Source organism: Staurois parvus, unplaced genomic scaffold (genome assembly GCF_062004578.1).
Source record: "Staurois parvus isolate SC_StPar_1 unplaced genomic scaffold, SC_StPar_1.0 ptg000132l, whole genome shotgun sequence".
NCBI classification, from domain to species: Eukaryota; Metazoa; Chordata; class Amphibia; order Anura; family Ranidae; genus Staurois; species Staurois parvus.
This window is the reverse complement of record NW_028317928.1, coordinates 2,468,401-2,484,749: the sequence shown is the minus strand read 5'-3', so window position 1 is coordinate 2,484,749 and position 16,349 is coordinate 2,468,401. Positions and strand designations below refer to the sequence as shown.

General features: G+C 40.1%; 1 long non-coding RNA gene across 1 annotated transcript; it reads right to left on the bottom strand.

The window, feature by feature from the left end:
• Positions 1-98: 98 nt before the first annotated feature.
• LOC149466149 (uncharacterized) lies at positions 99-15,873 on the bottom strand. The gene is made up of 3 exons (XR_016312145.1): positions 15,793-15,873; positions 9,127-9,209; positions 99-300 (listed from the first exon to the last, which is right to left on the bottom strand). It is a non-coding gene; the product is annotated as an uncharacterized LOC149466149 (long non-coding RNA).
• Positions 15,874-16,349: the final 476 nt, after the last annotated feature.

Sequence of the window (16,349 nt, the reverse complement as noted above, 5' to 3'; positions counted from 1 at the left end):
CAATTAAATCCAAAATTGTTATAGAGCCTCTACTGGGTCCCCAATCAAAGTAGGTTTATCATATTAAAATAATAATAATAATAGAGAAGAAGTCACAGTGTATCTGACATTATTTTTTTATTAGACATTTAGCAATTAGCTTAATGATATTTCATATCAGATGACTTCCAATTCATGCTTTAACAGAACGAGGCTTTACACCTAATAGGTAGTTTAAAAGGGGATCTCACAACTCTCTTTATTTCTTCTGCTTTAGCTTCTCCTCCATTTTCTTCATTTTCTTCTTCATCTGCATCTCTCCTGGGAGAAGACACAGTCATTGTTAAATAAATCAACATTACATAGTTTACATAGTTAGTCTGGCTGAAAAAGTCCATCCAGTTCAACCATAGAAAAAAAAAAGTTATAATCCTACACCCACAGTTGATCCAGAGGAAGGCAAAAAAACCCAGCAAAGCATGATCCAATTTGCTCCTGCAGGGAAAAAAATTCCTTCCTGATCCCCTGAGAGGCAATCGGATATTCCCTGGATCAACTTTCCCTATAAATGTTATATCCAGTTATATTCTGTGTATCCAAGAAAGAATCCAGGACTTTCCTACAGCAATCCACTGAGCTGGCCACAACCAACTCTTGAGGAAGTCTTTTCCACATTTTCACAGCTCTCACTGTGAAGAAACCTTTCCGTGTTTGGAGATTACATTTCTTTTCCTCCAGACGTAAAGAGTGCCCCCTTGTCCTCTGTGATGACCTCAGGGAGAATAACTACACCGAGTTCACTATATGAACCACTGATGTATTTATACATGGAGATCATATCCCCCCCCCTTATGTATTATACATGGAGATCATATCCCCCTTATGTATTATACATGGAGATCATATCCCCCCTTATGTATTATACATGGAGATCATATCCCCCTTATGTATTATACATGGAGATCATATCCCCCTTATGTATTATACATGGAGATCATATCCCCCCTTATGTATTATACAAGAAGATCATACACCCCCTTATGTATTATACATGGAGATCATATCCCCCTTATGTATTATACAAGAAGATCATACACCCCCTTATGTATAATACATGGAGATCATATCCCCCCTTATGTATTATACATGGAGATCATATCCCCCCTATGTATTATACAAGAAGATCATACCCCCCCTTATGTATTATACATGGAGATCATATCCCCCTTATGTATTATACATGGAGATCATATCCCCCCTTATGTATTATACATGGTGATCCTATCCCCCCTTATGTATTATACATGGAGATCATATCCACCCTTATGTATTATACATGGAGATCATATCCCCCTTATGTACTATACATGAAGATCATATCCCCCCTTATGTATTATACATGGTGATCATATCCCCCCTTATGTATTATACATGGAGATCATATCCCCCTTATGTATTATACATGGTGATCATATCTCCCCCTTATGTATTATACATGGAGATCATATCCCCCTTATGTATTATACATGGAGATCATATCCCCTCTTATGTATTATACATGGAGATCATATCCCCCTTATGTATTATACATGGAGATCATATCCCCCCTTATGTATTATACATGGAGATCATATTCCCCTTTATGTATTATACATGGAGATCATATCCCCCCTTATGTATTATACATGGAGATCATATCCCCCCTTATGTATTATACATGGAGATCATTTCCCCCCCTTATGTATTATACATGGAGATCATACCCCCCCTTATGTATTATACATGGAGATCATATCCTCCCCTTATGTATTATACATGGTGATCATACCCCCCCCCCCTTTTTATTATTCATGGAGATCATATCCCCCTTATGTATTATACATGGAGATCATACCCCCCCTTATGTATTATACATGGAGATCATATCCCCCCTTATGTATTATGCAAGAAGATCATATCCCCCCTTATGTATTATACAAGAAGATCATATCCCCCTTATGTATTATTCATGGAGATCATACCCCCCCTTATGTTTTATACATGGTGATCATACCCCACCCCCCTTATGTACTATACATGGAGATCATATCCCCCTTATGTATTATACATGGAGATCATATCCCCCCTTATGTATTATACAAGAAGATCATATCCCCCCTTATGTATTATACATGGAGATCACATCCCCCCCTTATGTATTATACATGGAGATCATATCCCCCTTATGTATTATACAAGAAGATCATACACCCCCTTATGTATTATACATGGAGATTATATCCCCCCTTATGTATTATACATGGAGATCATATCCCCCCTTATGTATTATACATGGAGATCATATCCCCCCCTTATGTATTATACATGGTGATCATCCCCCCCCCTTATGTATTATTCATGGAGATCATACCCCCCCTATGTATTATTCATGAAGATCATACCCCCCCTTATATGTTATACATGGTGATCATACCCCACCCCCCCTTATGTATTATACATGGAGATCATATCCCCCCTTATGTATTATACATGGAGATCATACCCCCCCTTATGTATTATACAAGAAGATCATATCCCCCCTTATGTATTATACATGGAGATCACATCCCCCCCCTTATGTATTATACATAGAGATCATATCCCCCTTATGTATTATACAAGAAGATCATACACCCCCCTTATGTATTATACATGGAGATCATATCCCCCCTTATGTATTATACATGGAGATCACATCTCCCCTTATGTATTATACATGGAGATCATATCTCCCCTTATGTATTATACAAGAAGATCATACCTCCCCCTTATGTATTATATATCGAGATCACATCCCCCCCTTATGTATTATACATGGAGATCATATCCCTCTTATGTATTATACAAGAAGATCATACACCCCCTTATGTATTATACATGGAGATCATATCCCCCTTATGTATTATACATGGAGATCATATCCCCCCTTATGTATTATACATGGAGATCATACCCCCCTTATGTATTATACAAGAATATCATATCCCCCTTATGTATTATACATGGAGATCATATCCCCCCTTTTGTATTATACATGGAGATCATATCCCCCCTTATGTATTATACATGGAGATCATATCCCCCCTTATGTATTATACAAGAAGATCATACCTCCCCCTTATGTATTATACATGGTGATCGTATCCCCCTTATATATTATACATGGAGATCATACCCCCTTTATGTATTATACATGGAGATCATATGCCCCCTTATGTATTATACATGGTGATCATATCCCCCATATGTATTATACATGGAGATCATATCCCCCCTTATATATTATACATGGAGATCATACCCCCCCTTATGTATTATACATGGATATCATACCCCCCTTATGTATTATACAAGAAGATCATATCCCCCTTATGTATTATACATGGAGATCATATCCCCCCTTATGTATTATACATGGAGATCATATCCCCCTTATGTATTATACATGGTGATCATATCCCCCCTAATCTCCTCTTCTCAAGAGAGATTAAATTCAGTTCCTCTAATCTTTCCTCATAGCTGAGCTCCTCCATGCCTCTTCTCAGTTTGGCTGCCCTTCTCTGTACTTTCTCCAGTTCCCCAATGTTCTTTTTGTGAATTGGTGCCCAAAATTGAACTGCATATTCCAGATGAGGTTTTACTAATGATTTGTACCGGGGAAAATAATCTCTCTCTCTCTGGAGTCTATACCTCTCCTAATACAAGAGAGGATTTTGCTTGCTTTAGAACCCGCAGCTTGGCATTGCATGCCATTATTAAGCTTGTGATCTACCAGAACCCCCAGATCCTTCTCCACCATTGATTCCCCCAGATCCTTCTCCACCATTGACCCCCCAGATCCTTCTTCACCATTGACCCCCTCAGATCCTTCTCCACCATTGACCCCCCCCAGATCCTTCTCCACCATTGATTCCCCCAGATCCTTCTCCACCATTGACCCCCCCCAGATCCTTCTCCACAATTGACTTTCCCAGATCCTTCTCCACCATTGACCCCCCAGATCCTTCTCCACCATTGACCCCCCCAGATCCTTCTCCACCATTGACTTCCCAAGATCCTTCTCCACCATTGACCCCTCCAGATCCTTCTCCACCATTGATTACCCCATTGATTATTATGCAGAAACAGTTTTTCAGTGGGAACAAAGGTGCATATTTTCAGACCACATTGACAACTGTTAAAGCGGTAGTAAACCGCATCCAAAAAAAATAAACCCCTGCAAGGTAAAGGCATAATGTGCTAGTATGTATTGCATACTAGCACATTATGAAGGACTTACCTTGAAACGAAGCCCTCCAGTGGAGAGCTGTCATGGCTCTCCGGAGCTTCCAACTTCACCCGATCTTCCTTCTGGGTTCGCGAGCTTTGGACGGCTGACTGGCCAAGCCGCAATGACGTCACTCCCAAAAAAGGCTAATATTTCCTAAACAGTGCACGCTTAGGAGATATTAATTCTACCTACAGGTAGGCTTTATTATAAGCTGACCTGTAGGTAAAATGATTAACTTCTTGCCAACGAGCAACTGTAGAAATACAGTGGTAGGGCGGCACGGCTGCGCAAAACCACGTTTTAAAACGGGATTTTGCAAAATAGGTAGGGGGCGCGCGCGAAGCGCGTGCCAGCCCTACTCATCTCACCGATCGCAGCCGCGGGTGTCAGTCGCCGGGTCACGGCTGGTCATTACCTGCCGTGTCCCAGCAATTACTGCAATCACTGACAGAGAGCACGGCTGCAGTCTTTACACTGCAGCTGTGCTTTGCTGTCAGTTCCCTGTCAGTTCCTGACATGCTGATCCAGAGAGAAGAGTTTATCTCTCCGGATCAGCGTGTTCCCGTGCAGTACACATCCCCGCCCCCTAGTAAAACACTCTCCTCACACAGTTAACCCTTTCATTAAATAATAAAGTTAACCCCTTCCTCCCCAGTGCCATTAGTACAGTGTCAGTGTTTTTTTTTTTGCACTGATCACTGTATTGGTGTCACTGGGGATGTCAGTGACCCCAATTCAGTTCCCCCCGAGTGTCAGAATGTCCGCCGCAGTCCCGCAGTCCTGCCATAAGTCGCTGATCGCCGCCATAAGTCACTGATCGCCGCCATAAGTCGCTGATCACCGCCATTATTAGTATAAAGAAAATTAAAAATCCCAGTATCTATACCGCCATTTGTAGACGCTATACCTTTCACGTAAACCAATTAATTTACACGTATTGTTTTTTTTTTTTAGCAAAGACGTGTCGCAGAATACATTTTGGCAGAAATTTATGACTAAATTTGATTTTTACATTTTTTTTTACTGGACATGTTTTATAGCAAAAATTCCAAAATATTGTTTTTTTTCCTCAAAATTGTCAGCTTTTTTTTTATAGCGCAAAAAATAAAAACCACACAGGTTATCAAATACCACGGAAAGAAAGGATGCAAATTTAATTTATGTACCGTATTGCATGACTGCGCAATTGTCCGTTAAACTAGCGCAGGGCTGTATAGCAAAAAAATGGCGTAAATTGCAGTATCTATACCATAGTTTTTAGACGCTATAACTTCCACACGAAGCAATCAATAGACACTTATTGGGATTTTTTTTTACCAAAAACATGTAGCAGAATACATTTTGGTACATTTATTTTTTATAGCTGAAAGCAAAAAATATTGTTTTTCTTCAAAATTTTTGATCTTTTTTGTTTATAGCGTGAAAAATAAAAAGCGCACAGGTGATCAAATACCACCGAAAGAAAGCTCTATTTGTGTGAAAAAAGGACGTAAATTTCATTTGGGTGCAGCATTGCATGACCGCGCAATTATCAGTTGAATTAGTGCAGCACCGAGTAGCAAAAAGAGGCCTAGTCATTAAGGGGGGTAAATCCTCAGGAGGGCAAGTGGTTAAAGAAGAGTTTACATACATATATGGTATATATACCGCTATTTGTAGACACTATAATTTGCACGTAAACCAATGAATTTACACGTATTGGGATCTTTTTTTTATCAAAGACATGTCGTAGAATACATTTTGGCCTAAATTTATGACGAAATTAGATTTTTAAAATTTTTTTTACTGGGCCTGTTTACAGAAGCGGTTTGTGTTACGGCGCTGCTTTATTTTAACTGACAATTGCACGGTCATGCAACGCTGCACCCAAATGAAATTTACATCCTTTTTTCCCCATGAATTGAGCTTTCTTTCGGTGGTATTTGATCGCCTGTGCATTTTTTATTTTTTGCGCTTTGAAAAAATAAGACTGAAAATTTTGAGGAAAAAAAACAATATTTTGCACTTTTTTGCTATAAAATATGTGCAGTAAAAAAATTTAAAAATCAAATTTTGTCATAAATTTAGGCCAAAATGTATTCTGCTCCATGTCTTTGCTAAAAAAAAATCCCAATATGTGTAAATTAATTTGGTTTACGTGAAGGTTATAGCATTTACAAATGGCGGTATTTACTGAAATTTTTTTTTTATATACTAATAATGGCAGCGATCAGCGACTTATGGCGGCGATCTGCGACTTATGGCGGGTCTGCAGGACTGTGGCGGACATTTTGACACTGAGGGGGAACTTACTTGGGGTCACTGACATCTCCAGTGACACCAATACAGTGATCAGTGCAAAAAAAAAAACACTGACATTGTACTAATGGCACTGGGGGGGGGAAGGGGTTAACATTTGGAGGCAATCAAAGGTTTAACTGTGTGAGGGGACTGTTTCACTAGGGGGCAGGTGGGGGGAGGGTGTGCTTCACTGTAACACATTGATCTGGAAGGCTCTGCTCAGCGTTTTGGACCAGTGTGCTCAAACTGACAGGGAGGAGTGCTAGGCCCTGGCAGGTAATCACCGGCCAGGACCCAGTGATTGACAGCTGCGGCACGGGTAGCGGTTGCGCGCGCCCCCTACTTGAAATGCAAAATCGCTTATATATACGTGATTTTGCGCAGTGGTGCCGCCCTGCTGCAGTATATGTACTGTGGCTGGTTGGCAACCGGTTAATAGCAAAAAGTCAAAAATATTGTTTTCAAAATTGTCAGTCTTTTTTTTGTTTATAGCACAAAAAATAAAAAAAATATAGAAAAAACACACAGGGAATCAAATACCACTGTAAGAATGCTCCATTTGTGGGAAAAAAAAGACATACATTTAATTTGGGTGCAGAGTTGCATGACTGCGCAAATGTCAGTTAAAGTAACACAGCGCTTGTTGCTGGGGGGGAGTCTATTGGTATGGGGAGATTTATTGTTGCTGGGGGGGTATTTGGTTGTTGCTGGGGGGTGCATATTGTTGTTGCTGGGGGGTTCTATTGCTGCTGGCTGCAGGGGACCCATATTACTGCTTTTCTTTTTATCATTAATAAATTCGATACACATTACCTAGCACCACAAAATGATACTTGGTTCTGTATTCTCTAAAGTGGGCAGTACTGGGAGGTGGGTAGGGGTGGGACCACAGGACAGTACTCAGGGGTGGGTAGGGGGTGGAACCACAGGACAGTATTTAGGGGTGGGTAGGAGGCGGAGACAATGGGTGATTCAGAAAGGAGGAGTTCCTGCACCTCTGCTCTGAGAAAAAAAATCACTGAAAACAACCATCACTTATGTATTTCACCTTTATGAGTAGATGTTTGCCCAGAGCTAATCTTTAAAAGTCTAAAATTTTATTTAACGACTTGACCTCCGGTAGATTTAACACCCCCTCCCTTCATGACCAGGCCATTTTTTGCTGTACAACACTGCAATACTTTAACTGACAATTGTGCGGTCATGCAACGCTGTACATAAATTAGATTTATGTCATTTTTTTAGAGCTTTCTTTTGGTGGTATTTGGTCACCACTGGAGTTTTTCTTTTTTTTGTGCTAAAAACAAAAAAGACCAATTTTGAATAAAAAAAAAACAATATTTTTTACTTTCTGCTATAAAACATATCCAATTTTAAAAATTCTAAAAATCAAATTTCTTCATAAATTTAGGCCAATATGCATTCTGCTACATTTAAAAAAAAAAAAAAAAAAAAAAAATCACACTAAGCCAGGGGTGGGCAACTTTGGCCCTCCAGCTGTTGGTGAACTACAAGTCCCATCGTGCTTCTGCCTTTGGGAGTCATGCTTGTAACTGTCAGTTTTGCAATGCCTCATGGGACTTGTAGTTCTACAACAGCTGGAGGGCCACAGTTGACCACCCCTGCTCTAAGCGTATAGTGATTGGTTTGTGAAAAGTCTACAATCTATGGAATATATACTGGAAATTTTATTTTTAACACTAGTAATGGTGGCAATCCGCGACTGCGATATTGCGGTGGGCAATCTGACACTAACTGACACTTTGTGGGAACCAGTGACGCTAATACGGTGATCAGTTCTAAAAATATACATTGTCACTGTACTAATGACATTGGCTGGGAATGGATCAAACCAGGGGCAGACTGACCATTTGGAAACTCGGGCACTGCCCAAGGGCCCAGGGTCAGTAGGGGGCCACATGAGATGCCCCTGGTAACTTTTTCATAGGCTTTTTTGAGTTTGGGCAAGGATACAGGGGCCCCATGATCCCCTATTGCCCGGGGCCCCATGAGTTATCATTCCACCCCTGGATTAAACATCTAGGGCAGGGGTGTTCAAACTACGCCCTCCAGCTGTTGAAGTACTACAAGTCCCATCATGCCTCTGGGTGTCTTGCCTGTGGCTGTCAGAGTCTTGCAAGGCCTCCTGGGACTTGCAGTTTCTCAACACCTGGAGGGCCCATAGTTTGGACACCCCTGATCTAGGGTGATAAAAGGGTTATCTGTCTGCCTAAGCAGTTTTTATATGTGTACAGTGTGATGTTTTTACTAAGGAATGTGCTGTATTTTATTCCCTGCTTTGTGGGTAAACAAAGTCGAACGCGCCTCCGCTGACAGGACAGAGCTCTGCCTTGTTTACATAGGCAGAGCTGTGTTCTATCTCTCTCCTTGCCAAAGGATGACTGCCAGCACCCGCTGATAGGCACCTGCTGTGACTAATCACGGCATAAGCGGCGCGCTGTAATGAGCACACGCCGTGACGCGCCTGCATGTACAAGGAAGTGCACAATGTACCATCCTGTAGCTGTAAGCTGGTTAAAAGTCTTCTACATACTTACTTTTGCTCACAAAGAGACAAGGAGACGATCCCAAGAAAGAAGAGAAGTAGGAGGGATTTCTTCAAGGTGAACATCTTTGGCTTCTGTGGATCATTTGGATGAAAGAAAAAGAAGACAAAACTGAAAATTGGACTAAAAATAACTCGGGGCCCCCTAATGTTAGGCACATAGCAGGTTCTTAGATGGCATTGGAGCTGCGTTACAAGAACCAAAGTTCCGGTATCCATTGTCTATGGTTTCCAGGGCTTTCTGTCTTAACTACTTGACCTCCAGAAGGTTTTACTCCCTTCGTGACAAGACCATTTTTTGTTATTCAGCACTGCGCTACTTTAACTGACAATTGCTCAGTCATACAATACTGTACGTGAACACAATTTATTTATGTATTGTAATTGTACTGTCTCCCTTATATTGTAAAGCGCTGCACAAACTGTTGGCGCTATATAAATCCTGTATAATAATAAATATATATATATATATATATATATATATATTTTATTTTATTTTTTTAAAACAAATAGAGCTCTCTTTTGGTGGTATTTGATCACCACTGGGTTTTTTTTTATTTTTTGCCATAAAAATAAAAAAAGACCAAAAATTTTGAAAAAAAACCCCCCAATACTTTCTGCTTTGTTATAGAATGTATCCAATCAAATCAAATTTTATCAGAAATTTAGGCCAAAATGTATTCTGCTACATGTCTTTGGTAAAAAGAAAAACCCAATAAATGTGTATATTATTATTTTGCATGAATGGTATAGCGTCTACAAACTATGGTATATACTGTGTATATATATATATACATGCTGGTAGGTTAATTGGATCCTGTCTAAATTGGCCCTTGTATATGAATGTGAGTTAGGGACCTTAGATTGTACAGCCCTTGAGGGTTAGGGACTGATGTGAATGTACAATATATATGTAAAGTGCTGCGTAAATTGACGGTGCTATATAAGTACCTGAAATATATATATATATATATATATTTTTTTTTTTTTCGAAAATTAATCCTGATGTACTGTCAGCCTATCTCATTTCTTGAGGGCCTAAAATGCCAGGACAGTACAAATACCCCCCCCCCCACCCCCCAAACAACCCCTTTTTGGAAAGTAGCCAGTCAGAGGCATTTAGTAAGAAGCGAGTTTTTTTGAAGTTGTAATTTTTTGTCACAATTTTTTTGAAAATTTATAAAATTTTATACATTTATTTTTTTTACATACTGTCACCAGTGCATCACAGTGTCAGACTAGTGTGGCGCTGATCAGGGACACTGACCAGTGTCAGTATGCAAAGAAATAATGAAATAAATAAATTGTTAAATTTTTTTAAACTTTTTTTTTTTCCATTTTTAACATTTTTTTTTCATTCTTTACATACTTTCATCACGGTAGTTCAATGTCACCATAGTAACACTGTACTACTCTGAGGGGGTGATCAGGGATTTTTTTTTTGCCACTTTGCTGTTACAATGGATTGTGGGCTCCGGGGAGCGGGGCCCTTCTGGCCCTCTTGTTGAGCTGTGTAGTCTCCCGTTGTATTGTGGGGTGCTGGGCGGACTGTTGGCGATGTATAGGTCCTGTATAATAATGATAATGATTTGCCCCCTCTTCCTGACCGGGTCATTTTTTGCAGCGCTGCGCTGTGTTGCTTTGGCTGGCAAATGAGCGGTCATGCAACGCTGCACCCAGATGAATTTTGAGTCCTTTTTTTTATCACCGGTGTGGTTTGTTTTTTTCGCTCTGAACAAAAAAAGATCGACAATTGTGAAGGAAGGACAGTGTTTTTGACCTTTTGCTATAGAAATGTCCTGTAAAAAAATTTAAAAAGTCAAATTTCTTCGTGAATTTGGGCCGGGATGTGTTTTGCTAAAAAAAAAATCCCAATATTTGTACATTAATTGGTTTACATGAAAAAAAAAAAAATAATTGTTGAGCTGGATGGACTTTTGTCTTTTTTTCAGCCAGACTAACTATGTAACTATGAAGCAAAGTTTTCAGCTATCGTGAATTTGTTAACCACGACTGTGATCACTAGTTATCTGTGATTGGCTACAGCTAATCACATGGATGGTACAGGGTGCTATAATTGACCCAGGTACCTTGTGACAGCTGTAGTCCAATCACAACCTAGGAAACACAGCTGTTATGAACAAATTCATTCATAACAACTTTGTTGACGCTGTGATCATATAATTGCACAGCGATACCATGATCACCGGGATCTGGGTCCAGTGTGTGTGTGTGTGGGGGGGGGGGGGGACATGCAACGTGATTTAATTTGTTCCAGTTGTGGAGAACAGAATGAGTCTAATGAGATTATGTGAAAATAATTGATTATAATGAATAGAACCTATGAATGTTAGCTTTCTACTGTACTGTTTCCTAATAAGGGCATATATATATGAAAGAACAATATTTTATGTCTATGGTGTGATCAGCAGTGACGTCACCATGCATGCCGCGACCACATCTATTGGTATCTGATTTAAGGCTGATTAATCACCAGCATCTTGGTGAGTTTGCACTTTGATGGGGTGTTAAGCACATCGGAGATGGCGGTTGCAGTGGATACTTTCTGAAAGAAAGATTTGGACTTTACTTTATATTATGAACTGATATTTTTCACTTTTGCACTGTTTGGTGGAACTGTTGTTTATTATTTATTTATTTTATGTTTATTGTTTATGTATTGTTTATATTTATTTATGAATTTTTTATTGTTTTATATTTCACACAATTTTGGGTATTGAATTGCATCTCATCACTGAGCGCTGTTTATGGTGGTCTTCACTTATTTATGTTCCTTTATTTTGAATTGATTTAAAATAGCAGTCACAGTTTGTTATAATATATTTTGATATAAATTATCTCACATTTTTGCACAGTGATATAGGCTATATATATTTTCTATCTTATATATATATCATTTTTGTTTAATATTTTATGCATACCTATATTTATTTCAGATACTTATATAGCGCCATCAATTTGCGCAGCTCTTTACATATATATTGTACATTCACATCAGTTCCCACCCCTGAGGAGCATACAATCTAAGGTCCCTAACTCACATTCATACATACACATACTAGGGCCATTTAGACAGGATCCAATTCACCTACCAGCATGTGGGAGGAAACCGGAGTACTGGAGGAAACTCGCACAGGGAGAACATACAAACTCCAGGCAGAAGGTGCCGTGGTCTGGGATTTGAACCAACAACCCGAGTACTGCCAGGCAGAAGTGCTAACCATTTAGCCACTGTGCTTCCATTAGCATATGTAATAATATTTGAGTCAAATGATTGCTGTTGGAATTCAGTGAATGGATGTTAGTTTTTATTAGGTACTGAAGAGCAATATCCTATCCCCCTCTTCTACTGCTTGGCTGGAAACAAAGATTTGACTTATACCATTTTTTTTATTTCAGGTACTTGTATTCTTTCAGGTACTTGTACTTACCCATATGGAATAAAAATATAGTTTAAATATATTTTTAAAATACTCTTCCCAAATATATTGATATGTTGCCATATATTTGAAATGCTACAATTTTGGCCATATTCAATATATTTCAATATACAGTGGGGCAAAAAAGTATTTAGTCAGCCACCAATTGTGCAAGTTCTCCCACTTAAAAACCTTGGAGGGAGTTGAAAGTCCGTGTTGCCCAGCGACAGCCCCAAAACATCACTGTTCTAGAGGAGATCTGCATGGAGGAATGGGCCAACATACCAGCAACAGTGTGTGCCAACCTTGTGAAGACTTACAGGAAACGTTTGACCTCTGTCATTGCCAACAAAGGATATATAACAAAGTATTGAGATGAACTTTTGATATTGACCAAATACTTAATTTTCCACCATAATTTGCAAATAAATTCTTTCCAAATCAGCCAATGTGATTGTCTGGATTTGTCTGGATTTTTTTTCTCATTTTGTCTCTCATAGTTGAGGTCTACCTATGATGCCAATTACAGGCCTCTCTCATCTTTTTAAGTTGGAGAACTTGCACAATTGGTGGCTGACTAAATACTTTTTTGCCCCACTGTATATTATATATATATATATATATATATATATATATATATATATTATGTTATTATGTTGAAATGCGTTTTAATTACAAAATATATGAAAAATATTTGTAAAAATACATTTCAAATATACTGTATGTCTTTAAAAATACAAATCTACATTTTTGGAATGCATTTACAAATACATGTAAAAATATATGTTAAAATGACTATTTTATATGTAAAAAAAAATCTGAAGAATATATTTAAAAAATATATATTTTTAAAAATATATATTTTTTAAATATATTCTTCAGATTTTTTTTAACGTATAAAAAGTAAGATTTGTATTTTTAAAGACATACAGTATATTTGAAATGTATTTTTAATAATATTTTTCATATACTTTAATAAAAAGGCATTTCAACATGCAATATATATATATATATTATGAAATATATTGAATATTGCCAAAATTGTAGCATTTCAAATATATGGCAATATATTTGGGAAGAATATTTTTAAAATATAGTTTTCTTCCATATGGGTAGTGCTGTCAATTTATGCAGTGCTTTACACACATATATATATATATATATATATATATATATATATATATATATATATTACATTACATTGAGTTTATATAGCGCCAAAGGGTTTGCTCAGCGCTGTACAATAGAGGGGGGGACAGTACATGAAACACTACAGCAACTACAAACAGCACACGAGGGGTTATAGGGCCCTACTCTTTCGAGCTTACAATCTAGGAGGGAGGGGGTAGTGGTACAGGAGGAAGTGGCTGTGGGGGATGGAGTGGTAGGAGGAATGAAGGAGAGCAGCAGTTAGGTGAGGGTGGGGTAGGCTTCCCTGAAGAGATGGGTTTTCAGGGAGCGCCTGAAGGTGAGGAGGGAAGGTGACAGTCTGATGGATTGGGGTAGTAAGTTCCAGAGGATGGGGGAGGACCTGGAGAAGTCTTGCAGATGTGCGTGGGAGGAGGAGACCAGGGAGCAAGATAGAAGGAGGTCCTGTGAAGAGCGAAGGGTACGGGTAGGGTGGTACTTGGGAATCAGGTTGGTTAGGTAGTTAGGGGCAGTGTTGTGAACGGCTTTGTAGGTCAGAGTGAGTAATTTGAATTTGATGCGTTGAGCGATAGGGAGCCAGTGGAGGGATAGGCAGAGGGGGGTGGCAGAGGTGGAGCGGTTGGTGAGGTGGATGAGTCTAGCCGCTGAGTTCAGGATGGTCTGAAGCGGGGAGAGCCTGCACTGGGGTAGGCCGATGAGGAGGGAGTTGCAGTAGTCAAGGCGTGAGATAATCAGGGAGTGTACGAGTAGTTTAGTGGTGTCTGGGGTGAGGAAGGTGCGTATTTTGGCGATGTTGCGGAGGTGGAGCCTGCATGTGTTTGTAAGTGATTTGACATGAGGTTGGAAGGAGAGGTTAGAGTCCAGAATGACTCCAAGGACTTTGGCTTGCGGGGCGGGATTGATGGTGGTGATGTTAGTAGTGATGGATAGGATGGGGGGGGGGCGCGGGCAGGGGGGAAGACGAGAAGCTCGGTTTTGGAGAGGTTAAGCTTGAGGAAATGGAGCGACATCCAGTCAGAGATGTCGTTTAGGAGGTGAGTGATGCGGGCGGAGAAAGTGGGGGTGAGGTGGGGGGTGGAGAGGTAAATTTGAGTGTCATCAGCGTAGAGGTGGTAGTTGAAGCCGTGGGAGTGTATGAGTTTGCCAAGGGAGGAGGTGTAGATGGAGAAGAGAAGGGGTCCAAGGACAGAGCCCTGGGGGACCCCAACAGAGAGGGGGAGGGAAGGGGAAGTGGCACCATTGTAGGAAACGCTGAAGGAGCGTCGGGATAGGTAAGAGGAGAACCAGGAGAGAGCGGTGTCTCTGATGCCAAGGGAGAGTAGTTTATTAAGGAGGAGGGGGTGGTCAACTGTGTCGAGGCCGCGGACAGGTCCACGAGGAGGAGGACAGAGTAGTCGCCTTTGGCTTTGGCGGTTAGTAGGTCGTTGGTGATTTTGAGGAGGGCGGTTTCGGTGGAGTGTAGGGGACGGAAGCCGGACTGTAGTGGATCAAGGAGGTTGTTGTCAGTTAGATGGGCGCTTAGGCGGTCGTAGACTAAGCGCTCCAGGAGTTTGGAAGTGAGTGGCAGCAGGGAGATGGGTCTGAGGTTGTTTGGGTCAGTGGGGTCCAGGAATTGAATGTACAATATATATATATATTGTACATTCACATCAGTCCCTAACCCTCAAGGGGTGTACAATCTAAGGTGCCTAACTCACAGTCATGCATACACATACTAGGGGCAATTTAGACAGGAGCCAATTAACCTACCAGCATGTCTTTGGAGCGACCCGTGTAGGCACAGGGAGAACATGCAAACTCTAAGCAGGTGATGCTGTGGTTGGGATTCGAACCCAGAGCCCTAGTACTGCCGCGGGAAGAGGAACCCCCAAATGCTGTCACAGGGAGAGGGATCAGGGGAGAGGGGGCAGGAGCAAGAACATGTTACATGTTCTACCGTAAATACAAGTGGAACATGTGCCAAAGTTGAACCTAAACTTCACCTGAAAGCTGAATACCGAGGATTCTTTCCTTTTAAGTAATTATAATAGGATTAATAATATAATAACAATATTCCAGCGTATACTTACCGGGGGGTTCAGTTGGTGCTGAGAATGTAGACAGTTGGAATACTTCAGTGGAGGTCCACCCTACGAAGAACAAGGCTGGCTTATATAATAGAAGAAAAAAAAGCTGAGTACACAGAAGTTTAATTAAAGTCAAATCTTTCCTGGGGGCACATAACTGAATTTCTTAAAATATTTACCTACTAGCCTTGTGGGACAAATATCAGCACCCAATAAGCAGTTCAAGTATCTTCTGACCTGCTATTACTTTAAGTATCTCCTGACCTGTTATCTCTTCAAGTATCTCCTGACCTGCTATCACTTCAAGTATCTCCTGACCTGCTATCACTTCAAGTATCTTCTGACCTGCTATCACTTCATGTATCTCCTGACCTGTTATCACTTCAAGTATCTCCTGACCTGCTATCACTTCAAGTATCTCCTTACCTGCTATCACTTCAAGTATCTCCTGACCTGCTATCACTTCAAGTATCTCCTGACCTGCTATCACTTCAAGTATCTCCTGACCTTCTATCACTTCATGTATCTCCTGACCTGTTATCACTTCAAGTATCTCCTGA